Source organism: Protopterus annectens, chromosome 6.part0 (assembly GCF_019279795.1).
Source record: "Protopterus annectens isolate FY-2018-M chromosome 6.part0, PAN1.0, whole genome shotgun sequence".
In the NCBI taxonomy this organism is placed as follows: domain Eukaryota; kingdom Metazoa; phylum Chordata; order Ceratodontiformes; family Protopteridae; genus Protopterus; species Protopterus annectens.
Window position 1 is genome coordinate 520,729,277 of NC_056737.1, and position 14,613 is coordinate 520,743,889.

The 14,613-nt window shown below is 44.7% G+C and overlaps 1 protein-coding gene across 1 annotated transcript in view; it reads left to right on the top strand.

The window, feature by feature from the left end:
• Window positions 1–14,613, top strand: part of LOC122804407 (melanoma inhibitory activity protein 2-like) — a 1,673,436-nt gene that overhangs the window by 1,288,553 nt on the left and 370,270 nt on the right. The gene's annotated exons all lie outside the window — the stretch shown is intronic.

A 14,613-nucleotide genomic window follows, 5' to 3' on the forward strand; every position in this document is an offset into this window, starting at 1 on the left:
GCTGGAGGTGTGGTGCAAGTGTTAACCTTCTCCTCTTGACTGTCTGTTCCAGTCTTGGGTGGAGACAGCTTAGCTGTATAATATCATCTCTCGCATATGTCAGTATTTTGTGGTAGGAGGAGAGGTTTGTCTGTGTACATGAGGCAGTTGTAACATTGCCTCAGGATACCCAGATTCACCAGCTGGACTGGAGAGTACACCTGAAATTGCCCTTTGGTCATGCCTGAGTAGTAGGGTGAGCTGCTTAGTCACTTGGTTGGTGAGGGGTGAATAAAGAGCCTTGCCCTGCTGGGCAGTCAGTGTCAGGGTATAGTAGTGCTTGCTATTAGGTCTGAGCAAGTGCTGGGCTGTAGGATGCTTTTTGAGTGCTTAGGTTGAGAGACTAGTTTCAAGAGAAAAACTGAAGAGGAGAATTAGTGGAGCCGGGAATAATTTAACCATAGCTAACTGGCGCTGCCCGGTGCGCAAAACCGTGCAAACTAGGTTTTTATAGTAGGGAAATGAAAGAGATAGAAATTAGCCCAAAATGGCCAATAAACTACTAACTTCTTGGCTGGAACCACTCCTCCAGGGACAGATAGGTTGCTCAAAGCTCCCCCTCTCTCTCACGGGTGAACAGAGAAACTTCCTTCTGTCCAAGTAAGGTATGGGCAACTCAGAAACTAGTATCACAGCCCAGAATTCAGCACTAGTCTGAAAACTGGACTATACTAGCTTAGAAAGGTGGGAAACGAGGAATTTCTTTTTGTTTTTTTGAAAAGATAAGGCAAAAACAGTAAAAAATACACTTAAAACAGCTTTAAATGACTACAAACGATCAGAATAGGCTATCGTACTTTAGTGTGTAGCCTACAACAGTTAAATTATTTAAACAAATAACTTTTTAAAAGTGCAGACAGTCAAATAAGTACTGTATGTGAAAAAAACAAGCTTTAAATCACAATAAATGCTGGAAAATCTGCGTTTAGTCGGAAAACAGTTGCAAGAAAGTACAGAAAACTGATACCTAATCACTCCAAAGTCTCTCTTCTAAGCTAGAAGGCTTGTATCAGTTTAAGGCTTTCTAGTGCTACCTAGTAGATTAGTTACAGGAAAGATGGGAAGCGAGCAGATGTGGTCTTTTAAACCAGAAAGTTGAAAGAGACAGACAAACTGTCCAAATGGTCAATAAACTACAGTTTCTGGGCCAAGAACCTCTCCTTTCATGGTAGACAGGCTTACCTAGTGCTTACCGCTCCCACTGATAAGGTAGAAGGCTTTCATCCAACACAGAAAGGCTTGCAGGGCCCAGAAGCTTACCAACAGTCCTGGATACAGCAACTCTGTATCTGGACTAGGCTAGTTACAGGAAAGGTGGGAAACAAGCACAAGTTAGGCTTTTAAACCAGAATGTTGAAAGAGATGGAAAAAACTGCCCAAACGGCCAATAGCTACAATTTCTGGGCCAGGAACCACTCCTCTTGTGGTAGATAGGCTACCTAATGCTTACCACTCCCACTGATCAGCTAGAAGGCTTCCCTCCAACACAGAAAGGCTTGGAGGGCTCAGAAAATTACAGAGAGTCCTGGATACAGGAAGTCTGTACCTGGACTAGACTAGTTACAGGAAAGGCGGGGAAGAAGTACTAACACAGGCTTTTAAGCCAGCAAGTTGAAAGAGATGGAAAACTGCCCAAACGGCCAAATAAACTACAATTTCTGGGCCAAAACTCTCTCTTCCAGTGGAGGATAGGCTACCTAGTGCTTACCACTCCCACTGGTAAGCTAGAAGGCTTCCCTCCAACACAGAAAGGCTTAGGGGGCTCATAAGCTTACTAAGAAGCCTGGATACAGCAACTCTGTAACTGGACTAGGCTAGTTATAGGAAAGGCGGGAAACAGGCGCAAGTGCGGCTTTCAAACCAGAAAGTTGAAAGAGATGGAAAAAAACTGCTCAAATAGCCAATAGCTACAATTTCTGGGCCAGGGACCACTCCTCTTGTGGCAGATAAGCTACCTGATGCTTACCACTCCCACTGATAAGCTAGAAGGCTTCCCTCCAACACGGAAAGGCTTGGGAGGCTCAGAAGCTTACAAAGAGTCCTGGATACAGCAAATCTGTACCTGGACTAGACTAGTAACAGGAAAGGCAGGAAACAAGCGCAAACACAGGCTTTTAAATCAGAAGGTTGAAAGAGATGGAAAAGCTTCCCAAACGGCCAATAAACTATAATTTCTGGGCCAGAAACCACTCTTCCTGTGGTCGATAGGTTACCTAGTGCTTACCACTCCCACTGATAAGCTCCAAGGCTTCTCTCCAACACAGAAGGGCTTGGGGGGCTCAGAAGCTTACCAACAATCCTGGATATAGCAAATCTGTACCTGGACTACACTAGTTATAGGAAAGGCGGGGACCAAATGCAAAATGGGCTTTTAACCAGAAAATAGAAAGAGATGGAAAAACTGCCCAAATGGCCAATGAACTACAATTTCAGGGCCAAAACTACTCTTCCCATGGTAGATAGGCTACCTAGTGCTTACCAATCCCACTGATAAGCTAGAAGGCTTCCCTCCATCACAGAAAGGCTTAGGGGGCTCATAAGCTTACTAAGAAGCCTGGATACAGCAACTCTGTAACTGGACTAGGCTAGTTATAGGAAAGGCGGGAAACAAGCGCAAGTGCGGCTTTCAAACCAGAAAGTTGAAAGAGATGGGAAAAAACTGCTCAAACAACCAATAGCTACAATTTCTGGGCCAGGGACCACTCCTCTTGTGGCAGATAAGCTACCTGATGCTTTCCACTCCCACTGATAAGCTAGAAGGCTTCCCTCCAACACGGAAAGGCTTGGGAGGCTCAGAAGCTTACAAAGAGTCCTGGATACAGCAAATCTGTACCTGGATTAGACTAGTAACAGGAAAGGCAGGAAACAAGCGCAAACACAGGCTTTTAAATCAGAAGGTTGAAAGAGATGGAAAAGCATCCCAAACGGCCAATAAACTATAATTTCTGGGCCAGAAACCACTCTTCCTGTGGTCGATAGGTTACCTAGTGCTTACCACTCCCACTGATAAGCTCCAAGGCTTCTCTCCAACACAGAAGGGCTTGGGGGGCTCAGAAGCTTACCAACAATCCTGGATATAGCAAATCTGTACCTGGACTACACTAGTTATAGGAAAGGCGGGGACCAAATGCAAAATGGGCTTTTAACCAGAAAATAGAAAGAGATGGAAAAACTGCCCAAATGGCCAATGAACTACAATTTCAGGGCCAAAACTACTCTTCCCATGGTAGATAGGCTACCTAGTGCTTACCAATCCCACTGATAAGCTAGAAGGCTTCCCTCCAACACAGAAAGGCTTGGGGGGCTCAGAAGCTTACCAACTGTCCTGGATACAGCAAGTCTGTATCTGGACTAATTATAGGAAAGGCAGGAAACAAGCCTAGAATTTTTTTTTTTTTTTTTTTTTTTTACAGAAAAGCAGCTAAAACATCAGTAAATACAATTCAAATTGCAGTGCAGGCCAGCACACCCGAGTGTACAGCAACACTATGGCAAATACAATTCAAATAAATGCAATTAAATTAACAAATGACTAAAAAACAAGTGCAGAAGGCAGTAAATTAGAAGGCTTTAAGACGTCCTGTTCGATTCTCAGCTAGAGCGTCTTCTGTGTGGAGACATGCGTGAATGGGCATACCTTCGTTGAAGGTTGTGCATCAGGGCCGGCAACTCAGCACGTAAAAATCTACTGCAAATCATTACCAGACCGGGGTTCTGCTGTGGCGACCCCTAACCGGGAAAAGCCGAAAAACACAACAACTAACAAGTAGTAATAAGTGCAGAGTAAGAGCAACTGAACAGGTAACAGCATGCAGAAGAGCAACTAAGACAGTTACAGTAAGAGCAGCTGAATAAAATATATGTATATTTAATTAAAATTTTTTTTTTTTTTTGATGGATGGAACAGAGCAGGATTAAGAGGCTACAGGGGTTGTCCTTCCCAAATGCTCTCTTTGTACACAGTAGGAGTGCCTGAAATCAGAATATGATCTCACTGCACTCAGTTGAGTGAGCAAATGAGATGGGCCCAGAAGGAGTATCCAAATACAAATCTACAAGAGGGGCGGGCAATTTCAAAGCCACCAACATTAATACCAAAACAAGAACAGGGAGGATGGGTGGGGAACTAACTGTAGAGAGACGGCCACAACTTCAGTTGAGTTAATATTCAGTGAAAAACACAAATAAATAAATTAAATTCAGTACTATATGAAAAAGAGCAGTTAAAAGTCTACTTAAATTCACTTATACGTCCAGTTTATTTCAGGTAGATGTTAGCCGTCCAAAGCTCAGATATTAAGCATTGATAACTCAAAATGTACCACTTATATAAGGCAAGACAGAATATCAGTGATGAGGTGAAACTACCCCCCACTGCTATCAATGGCTGCACAGAAATTCTAACAAGTACTCTGTAGAGAGACAGCCACAACTTCAATTGATTTAATATTCAGTAAAAAAAACAAAAAAAAAAAACAAATAAATTAAATACAGTACTATATGAAAAAGAGCAGATAAAAGGTTAGTAAAGCAATAAATTATGTGGCTGGTTTTGGGGGGGGTGAGCATGTGTGTGCGTGTGAATGTATGTTTCTATGTGTATATTTATATATATATATATATATATATATATATATGTATTTTTTTTTTTTTTACACACACACACACATGCATGTGTGTGTGTGTGTGTGTGTGTGTGTGTGTATATTATGTGTGTGTGTATATATATATATATATATATATATATATATATATATATATATATATATATATATATATAAAATATTATCCAAGAGCAGCAGATTGAAATAAATTACTGTGTCATTGTTTCTTTCAATTTCCTCACAGTCAGAGATGTCATTTGTGTATCCAGACAGTGGATTTCTTTGCTGGGGTTAAGGGTGAGGAGGCATGTGCTATGTGAAAGCACTGGTTCTTTAGATGATCACAGCTATATAAACATGACATGGCTTGTTAGGGGGCACTATGTATGTCTAATAGGTTACTGTAATTATGATTTTTGCTTTCTTCTCATTGAGCCATTAGACATACAGAATGCGCGGGTATCATTTTCTGGATGTACTTAATGTACGAAAGCAAAAGATGGTCACAGGATCTCTTCTGAAGGATTTTGTTGGAGAGGTGAGACAGTGAGATTGCCATTCTGTTTGTGATGGCAAAGGTGGTGTACCCTCTCATAAGGGTCACATTACACTAGTACAGTATGCTTGTGTTTTGTACACAAGTGTGTTATTAAAAGTCCCAGGTTTATTGTACACAGTCTTAGGGGTAGTGGCATATAGTGACTTGTATATTTGTATCCAGCTTAACATGTCCAGCATTCCAGAGACTTTTGTAATCACAGTCTGGCACCGTGGCACTATACCCACTTTCTGATTAAGGCTTATACAACTGGTGCTCTCAAGAGTGGCTGAAACTAATTTCCAGTTCATGTCTACTAAGTCCTTATTAAAACCAGAAGCAAAAATAGTTACTTTGTACATGTCTGAAAGTGAAAGCTAACAAAACTTCCCTAATCCCACTTGCACAAAAGGTTTATATATAGCCATCGTCTGTGATTGACTTTCTTGTTCATATCCTTAAGAAATAGTTTTTAGGAATAAGAATAATTTTACAAATGTAGAATTTGGTTGAAAAATATGAAACATTGACTGTAGGATGTTAATGAGAAGATATTTAGTTGGAATAAGATGCATATATTTTAGCAAAGAAGTGCAGATAGTTAAAATGTTAGTGTTACCAGGCATGTATTTTTCTGTTATGGCATTTACCTCAGGCTGCTTTTTCTAATAATGTAAATAAATTTCAAAGTAATATTTTTATTTTCTTTGGAATAGTAAATATCCACAATCCAGTTGAAAAATACTTTTTTATACCAAGGTCAAAGATGGTTTTGGCCATTCAGATTTGTATGAGTATGGAATAGCCTCAATACAGTAGTTTTATTTGTTAGCAGATGAGGAGCAGAAGCATATTTGAGTATGATCAGACATTTTCATAAGATGGGTGGCTCCTTGAAAATGTATACCTTCTTACAAGGCGTGGGACCCTGGAAGTTTCGATTTTTGGTTTTAAATAGAAGGTGGGGCACTGCATGCAAGGAATGGGAACAGCTGTTATAGAAGGTATTCGATGAGCAAATTGGCAAACCTTGCAAGGCAGTAGTAGTTAAATTTAGTTACTTAGACCAAGAAGTGTAATATTGTATGTTAAGTTGTCTATCTCGCCTTCATTCTTGCTGGTTGGGTTCGGAGCCGATCTTCGGCTCCAACTTGGCCATCTTCTAAAGCTCGAGAGCTACATACTGGTTCGAGGCCTCCCCATATCCCATGATGCCTGGCGCTAGAAACCCAGATCTCGTTTGCTGCTTCTGCTGCGAGGTTGCTCTACTGGCTCAGGTCGTATAAAACTTTTATATTGTGTCTTTTCTGTCATAAATCTAGTTAATTTTAGCATAGAAATTCTCGTTAGATATATCTTTGGTAGTTATAGTGTGTTCGTGTCTGAATCCTTGTCTCCCCCCCCCCCCCTTCACTTTTCTCTTAAGGTTTTCCGTTTAAGTTAGAGGATAACCTTACCTCTAAAAGGTTTCTGTTTAAGTTAGAGGATAGCCTTTTTTTCTCCCTATCTCTTTAAAAAAAAAAAAAAAAAAAAAGTTAGTTAGTTTAGCTATAGTTCATTACAGTTTTTGTAGTGTAGTGGTTCTGGTAACTGTAGTGTATTTTTATTGTGTTTGTTACCTTAACCCTTTGGTGTGTGTGTTTTTTCCTTGTTTTTTCTTCTTTCAGGATGTCCAAGGATCCTAAGCCGTCCGGATTTAAGAAGTGTGACTCATGCTGTCAGAAGATGTCTCTGACAGATGGTCACACTTCTTGTGTTTATTGTCTGGACGCCGTGCACCTGCAGGACTCCTGCTCGATTTGCCATGCGTTCAGCCCAAGAGTCCTGCAGGAGCGCGAAAACAAATTGATCTTGAGGGGTCTACTTAAACCCCAAGATTCACCGGCGAAGGCTCAGCCCGTGAAATCTTCTAGGCCACCTAAACCTTCGGGTCCCAGTTCGGAGCCATCATTGGGTGAAGCCATACCATCCATCTCGGCTCCGGCTGGAACCGATGTTCCTCCCTCCCAGTCGGCTCCGACACGTTCTTCGGAGCCGTCTGAGAGTAGAAAAAGGTCCTGGTCTCCTTCTCTGGAGTCGATACATTCATCTCCGAAGTCACCTCTGTTCCAGTCAGAGCTTAGTCATCGCTCATCCCACTCTTCTCTGTCCTCAAGACTTTCGGACCATGACTTGGAAAGAGTGGTCAGTAGGCTGCTAAAATCTCAGGCCCTAGCCAAAATGTTGTCCAGCCCCCCTCATCAGGTGTCGGCTCCGTCCACAGCTGTAGAGGTTCCTCCTCCGACTCATCCTATGAGCTCTGAGCCGGAGTTCGTTGGGGTTCGAGTCATGGAACCGTCTGCTCCGATACCTTCTCCTTCGGTTCCGTCGTTGGCTCCGATCCCTTCCATGGTACCGTCCCTGGAGGGATCTGGGCGCCGAGACTCCCTCGTCAGTTCCAAGGGGGAGAGTGGCATCGGACCCTTGTCCGACCCCGCTCTCCCCCTTGGCGCTTCGGCTCAGGTGAGCTTGGCTCCCACATCTGCTTCGGAGCCATCCCCCTTGGTATGGGGAGGGGTTCTGGTTTCTTCGGAACTGGAGCCATCTCTGCGTCTGGGCAGGGACGCCTTCAAGGTGATGAGGAGTGTACTGGCCCCAGAGTCAGTCCCACGATCGACCCCATCGGCTCCTCCCCCTAGGGTGCCTGCGTCATCCTCTGCCCCTCTTCCAGACCCCAAGCATGGGGATCCAGCGCTCCAGGACACCCCCTTGGGTGTATCCTCCTCTTCCGAGGCCTCCCCTGACCATTCAGAGGAGCCACCTCACAAGAGGAAGCATGTTGACTCCCCCGAGTCTGTCACGTTGGATACCGGCTTAGAGGAGTCCGAAGGGTCCCCAAGATCCCCCTCTGAAGATGTCTCCTTCTCAGACATCCTTGAGATGCTTAGGAAGAGGGGGAACTGGACTGCCCTAAGCCCTTCTGAGGATGAGTCGGTATTCCTGGACGCGTTTAGATCCCGACCTTCCACCTCCTGGGTGTCTCCACCTTTCGACCCACTGATGTCTGTGGTGGCTCGGAAGGCGTGGACTGCTCCAGACACAGTGGAACCGACTCCTAGAAGACCGGCCAAATTCATTACTGCACCGCAGGACAAACAGTTCTTGACCAAAGGTGTCCCCGTTGATGCCATGGTGGTAGCGGCAGCCACAAAGAAGGAGTTGGCTGAAACTTCTTCATTGGTCCATCCCCCTAACAAGGAGTCCAGGACGATGGACAGATATTGGAAGCGGATGTTCTCTTCAGCGACCTTTTCTATGCGGTCCCTGAATTACCTGTGCCACTTTACCTGCCTTCAGAGGGATCTCCTGAAAGAGCTTGGAGATACCCTCCAAGATCCATCAGCTGAGGGAGCCCAGGCTAAGGCAGCCTCCCAGCTGGCGACTCGTAACTCGGTGGTAAACTCCTCCATGAGGCTCATTTCATATGCAGCCGATGGGGTGAGTAGAGCCGTAGGCACACGCGTGGCCCTAAGGAGGCACGCTTGGATGTGGCTATGTAACTTTGCAGAACCTTTCAGAGCGTCTTTCACCAACACCCCTTTTGATGGTTCCTCTCTCTTTGGATCACAGGTGAAGGATACTCTTACCAGGTGTGAGCAGGAAGGCAAGACTCTCTCTGCCGTAGGAGTCCGTTTTTCCACTCCTTCCAGACCATATCCCAAGGGTCAGAATAGTGGAAAGATTTGGTTCCGGAAATCCCAGGGAGCCTTGCCGGACACATGTGTTGAGTTTCCCTCCAGGGGCAGAGGAGGGAACAATAACAGATGCCGCCTTCATGGCAGAGGGGGTCCGCAAAACCAGGGCAGCAGAGAATCTTTCTCTGACAAGCCCTTCCAGCATCCCTGAAGGGTTGCCAGGCTGCCCACCTCTGGAGGCAGTCGGGGGAAGATTATCGCTGTACCCAAGAGCCTGGCAAAAAATAACACAAGACAAATGGGTACAGTCCGTTATATCTGGAGGCTACAGAATTCCCTTTGTTCACGCTCCTTTATTGTCAAACAAGTCCCTTCCAGATGTTCCACCCAATCTAAGGGATCAAGCAGTTCAGGAAGTTTCAAAACTGCTAAGAAAAAGGGCCATCCAGCAAGTCCCAGCAGACCAGCAAGGATCCGGAATTTACTCAAGGTTCTTTTTGGTACCAAAAAAGACAGGGGACTGGAGACCCATTTTGGATCTCAGCAGACTAAACAGGTCTGTACAAAGAACAAAGTTTTGGATGGTCACGCTACAGTCCATTTTACCCTTCCTGGGTCAGGACAATTGGATGTGCTCCATAGATCTTCAGGATGCGTACTACCACATCAAAATGGACAGGCGCTCCAGAAGATTCCTGCACTTCTGGCTGGGAGCCAGCCATTATCAGTTCAGAGCTCTGCCCTTTGGTCTCACCACAGCCCCCAGGGTGTTCACCAAATGTATGGCAGTAGTTACAGCTCACCTGAGACAGCAAGGATTCCAGATGTTTCCATATCTAGACGACTGGCTCCTCACTGCTACCACCAGGCATCACCTTCTGCAAGCCAGGGACTATACTATCCAGACGTGCTCCAGACTAGGCATCACTATAAATTTCAAAAAATCTGCTTTGTCGCCTTGTCAGTCTATCATCTTTATAGGCGCAAACTTAAATACAAAAGACAGGTCAGCCAGCCTTCCACCAGACAGGGTGTTAGTCATTCAGCGGCATGTCCAGGTCTTATTACAATGCAAGATAATTCAAGCCAGGTTTGTCCTCCAAACCCTGGGTCTCATGGCAGCAGCAATCATACTCGTCCCGCTGGCACGTTTTCACATGAGGATCCTCCAATGGCTTCTTTTCACCCAATGGTCCTTCCAGCAGCTTCCCATGTCTCACATGATTATCATCACAGAAACATGCAAAAAGCACCTTGCATGGTGGATGGTCTCCTCATCAGTGCCCCTGGGCAGACCATTTGCACTTCCCCTCCAGTTGCTACGGTGACCGCTGATGCCTCCCTGATCAGGTGGGGGGGGGCATTATCAGGGCAGAACAGTCCAGGGTACCTGGCAACCTCAAGGGTACCATCTGCAACTAAACGTCTTGGAGATGAGGGCTGTGCTTTTAGCATTGCAAGCTCTTCTGGACACTCTTCCTACCAGGACAATTGCAGTTCAAACGGACAATATGTTAGTCATGTGGTACATCAACAAGCAGGGCGGTACCAGGTCCTACACCCTAAGTCGAGAAGCACTCAGACTCTGGCAGTGGGCGATCTCTTCCCAACGATTTCTGACCGCAACGCATATCCCTGGGAAATCCAATGTCATAGGGCAGGCTGAGCAGAGCTATTCTCATGCCTCACGAGTGGTCTCTGAATCAAGTAGTAGCGGACCAAATCTTCCACAAATGGGGGCAAACTTGCTGCGACCTCTTTGCCACCCCCTTCAACAGCAAGTGCAGCAACTTCTTCTCTCTCCTACCACATCCAGAGCATTCCCCCAGAGATGCTCTAGTCCACGATTGGCCTCAGGGACTTCTGTACGCATTCCCTCCTTTTCCCCTAATTCCCAAGCTGATATAGAAAGCTACCATATTGGGTTGCAGAATGATCCTCATTGCTCCGTACTGGCCTCGACAAATATGGTTTCCGTTCCTTCATCATCATCTTATCGAGCAGCCTTGGACTCTGGACCCAGCTCCAGACCTCCTGATACATCAATCGGGCGGGCTGCATCATTCCCTACAATCTCTCAAGCTCACGGCTTGGTTGCTCCACTTCCAACCCTAGCCAGGCTTCCTGATATCTCCCAGTCGGTGGTGAAATCATTTTATCATCGCAGAAGTCTACCACTAGAAAAACTTACGCTAGTAAGTGGAAACGTTTTTCTTCTTAGGCAGAGGCCAAGAATATAGACCCCTTTTCAGCCCCTGTTCACCACATCCTGGAATTTCTTGCCGAGTGCTTTCATACTGGATCCGCTTCCGCTACAATTAGAGTGCAGTTACCCGCAATTTCAAATTTTCACATTGGCCTTTCAGAAAGTAGTATAATGTCTCATAAGCTTTGTAAGGCCTTCCTCAAAGGAACCACTCTGCTCAGGCCCCCGGTTAGAGATCCTCCACCCCCATGGGATCAGAATTTGATTCTATCCTCTCTAATTTTGCCCCCCTTTGAACCTGCAGCTTCCTGTTTCTTGAAGTTATTATCTTGGAAAACGCTTTTCCTGGTAGCAATCACTTCAGCGAGAAGAGTTTCTGAACTGCAGGCTCTTTGTATACGTCCCCCGTACCTAGTGTTCCACAAAGACAGGGTTGCTCTTAGAACTAATCCTTCCTTCCTTCCTAAGGTCTCTTCTGAGAATAACTTGAACCAGTCCATTGACCTTCCTGTATTTTTTCCCAACCATTCCAACAGGGGAGAATGTACGTTACATCAATTAGATGTTCACAGGCAACTGCGCTTTTATTTGCATAGGACTAAGGACTTCAGAAAATCGGATCAGCTTTTCCTGTCTTATGCAGAGGGCAAACAAGGCTTACCAGTATCAAAAGTAAGTTTATCTAGGTGGCTGACTTCTATCATAACCTTTATCTATCAGCTGAGGAAGAAAGAGTTGCCTGTTAAACCTAAAGGTCACTCCACCAGAGCATTAGCCACTTCTGTTGCGTTTCAAGCTAGGTTGCCCATGGAATCTATTTGTGCAGCGGCCACGTGGGCAAATCCTCATACTTTCATCTCGCATTATAAGCTGGACGTAGTTTCCAGGAGCAGAGCTGATTTTGGTTCCACTGTTCTGAAGAGTCTGTTCCACTGAGCCACTCAGGCTATTAGGTGCTAGGGACGCTGTCCCAACCAGCAAGAATGAAGGCGAGATAGACAACGTAACATAAAGAAGTTATGTACCTACCATAACGTTCCATGTTAATTGTCTCCTCTCGCCTTCTTTCTTGCATCCCACCCTCCATCCCCCTATCCTACTAGACCGAGAAGAGTTTCTCTATGGATTTACACTGGCTGAGTCTTCTCTGGCTATCCCACTCTACCTAGTAGTCCCTATAATTGGGCTTATGTATGATAGGATAGGATACCTTCATTGCTTTGTTTGCTGTTAGTCTCACCAAACGAGATCTGGGTTTCTAGCGCCAGGCATCATGGGATATGGGGAGGCCTCGAGCCAGTATGTAGCTCTCGAGCTTTAGAAGATGGCCGAGTCGGAGCCGAAGATCGGCTTCGAACCCAGCCAGCAAGAAAGAAGGTGAGAGGAGACAACTAACATGGAACGTTATGGTAGGTATATAACTTCTTTTTCAGCCGAATATTTCAGAATTGGAATTGTGGTTTCAACTTTGCCATTTTTTCACAAGGAAAATGTTTTCAGTGGACTGGATAGCTGGACTGCATGTTTTGTGATAGAAGTTAAAATATCAGTGTAATGCGTCTTTGAAAACGAAAGGGTGGCAGGAACTTTGGAGAAGGTTTTTTTTTTTTTTTTTTTTGCTTTAGAGGATAATCCGTGTATGTCAATTTGTCATGATGTTCATAGCTGATTACTAGGCTAATGACCCCATGGGGACTTTTTAAGCCTAGCCATGCTATTCAAATGTATCTATCAAATTTTGATATCCAGTAGTTATTTTAAGGGGTATATGTAGGCTTGAGCATGGATGGTCAAGCATTTGCAAGCTACTTCTGTCTAATAGAGGCCTAAGTGCCATACCAGGGGTGAATATCTAATTCCCTATCCAGTGGTTTCATTTCTCTTGGATTGGGTTAGGGAAGAACTATGCTTCACATGGATGGGAAGCCTGTTCCAGAGAACAGGTGGTCTCTGAGAAGCATTCCTGATGTCCTTCCATATCACTGTTGCTGCATTCCGTACAATAGGGATCCCCTGCCAAGAGTAGCCTAATGTCCGGCCATTATACCGAAGCCTTTAGGTTGTAATGGGTATGCTGTACATCACGTCTATGCTCTCCATGCACAGTGTAGGGCATAAAGGTGACATTCAGACCTACCATCCTCAGAACTTCTCTGTCGCCAGTCCAAATGTCATTTTCGATTGTCTGAATGCTCGTTTATCTGCTGGTTACCAAGCTGCTGTAAGATGAGTGCCCCATTGGGGTCTTCTGTTTTTCTTATCACTGTTAGACTTGTTCTGGATGTTGGTTTCATGTCATGCCAAAAGGGGAAATGCCAGTGTGGGAGACAGATTCCCCATAAAGAGCATCATGAGCAGTATTTATTTTGCGTAGGTGCTTCCCACGATCATATGTCTTGTGCGATTTGCCAAACTTTCATCCTTGAGATGTTGTGTAGTTGATTTTCTTCCTTAGCTGTTTATCTAGAAAACCAACAACTTAAGCTGTTGACTAGAGACAGTATGGAAGGATCTTCCTGACCTGAGGGCCTGCCATCTGTGAAGAAGAAGAAGAATACCAAGAAACCTCGGCTGGTTGTTTAGCTGTCTTGCCTCAGCCAGACGTCTCCCTTGACACTAGTGAAAGCATGGAGGACCATCCAGTCTCCTTGTCAGATTCCTCTACCACAACCGCTTTGGAAGCCGGCATAGATCCGGCTTCACGCACGTCCATGGAGGCCTTGCAGACATCCAGTACAGATGTTCAGGGGGAACTGTGGCTGATAATTACCAAAGGGCCTAGGGCTGTTTTCAGATTTTTAGTAAGGGAATAGATAATGACTACAAATATTGAGTGTCATCAGGGGCCAGAGCCTCCTAAGACTTTTAAGGCTGACGTCCCCTTAAAAAAGAAGCCGAAAACCAAGCATTTCTCCTGCTCCTAATGATCCTCATAGTGAATGGCAAAACTTCACTCGAGGCCTGTTTAATGCCCTCATGCCTCTAAAGCCTACACAAGGAGTGTGTGTTCCTGCCCCTTTTTGGTTTTCTACCCCTCTTAAGGGGCCTAGGGAGCAAGATTCCTCTGATGATGATACTGTTATGGTTGATCGGACTAAAGATTTAGTTACTAGACTAAGAGAGGATGTTGCTAAACCTTGTCATCTAATAGTGGTAACTGCCCAGCCCAAGAAAGAAGGAATAGGAAGCTTAGTAAGGTCAATTATTTGATGGAATTTAATAGACACACTAGGTCTTTACAACAGATTATTAAGAGAAATTGGGCTATTTTACTGTCCAGTCAAGAAGTTAGTGAGACAGTGGAGAGCACACCACGTTTTGTATTTAAGGGAAGAAAGAACCTGAAGTAATACCAGTGCTGTAAACATTTAAATAAGAACAAGATAATGAAGAGTCCGTTAATGAAATCAGGTACTAAACCCTGTCATAATTGTACACATTGTAAAGACATTAATACTGATTTATATTTTGTACATCTCCTTAGCCAAGAGAGGTTTGAGTTTAGGGCTACAGGTACCTGTATTACAAAAAATGTGCTTTATTTCGTGAATT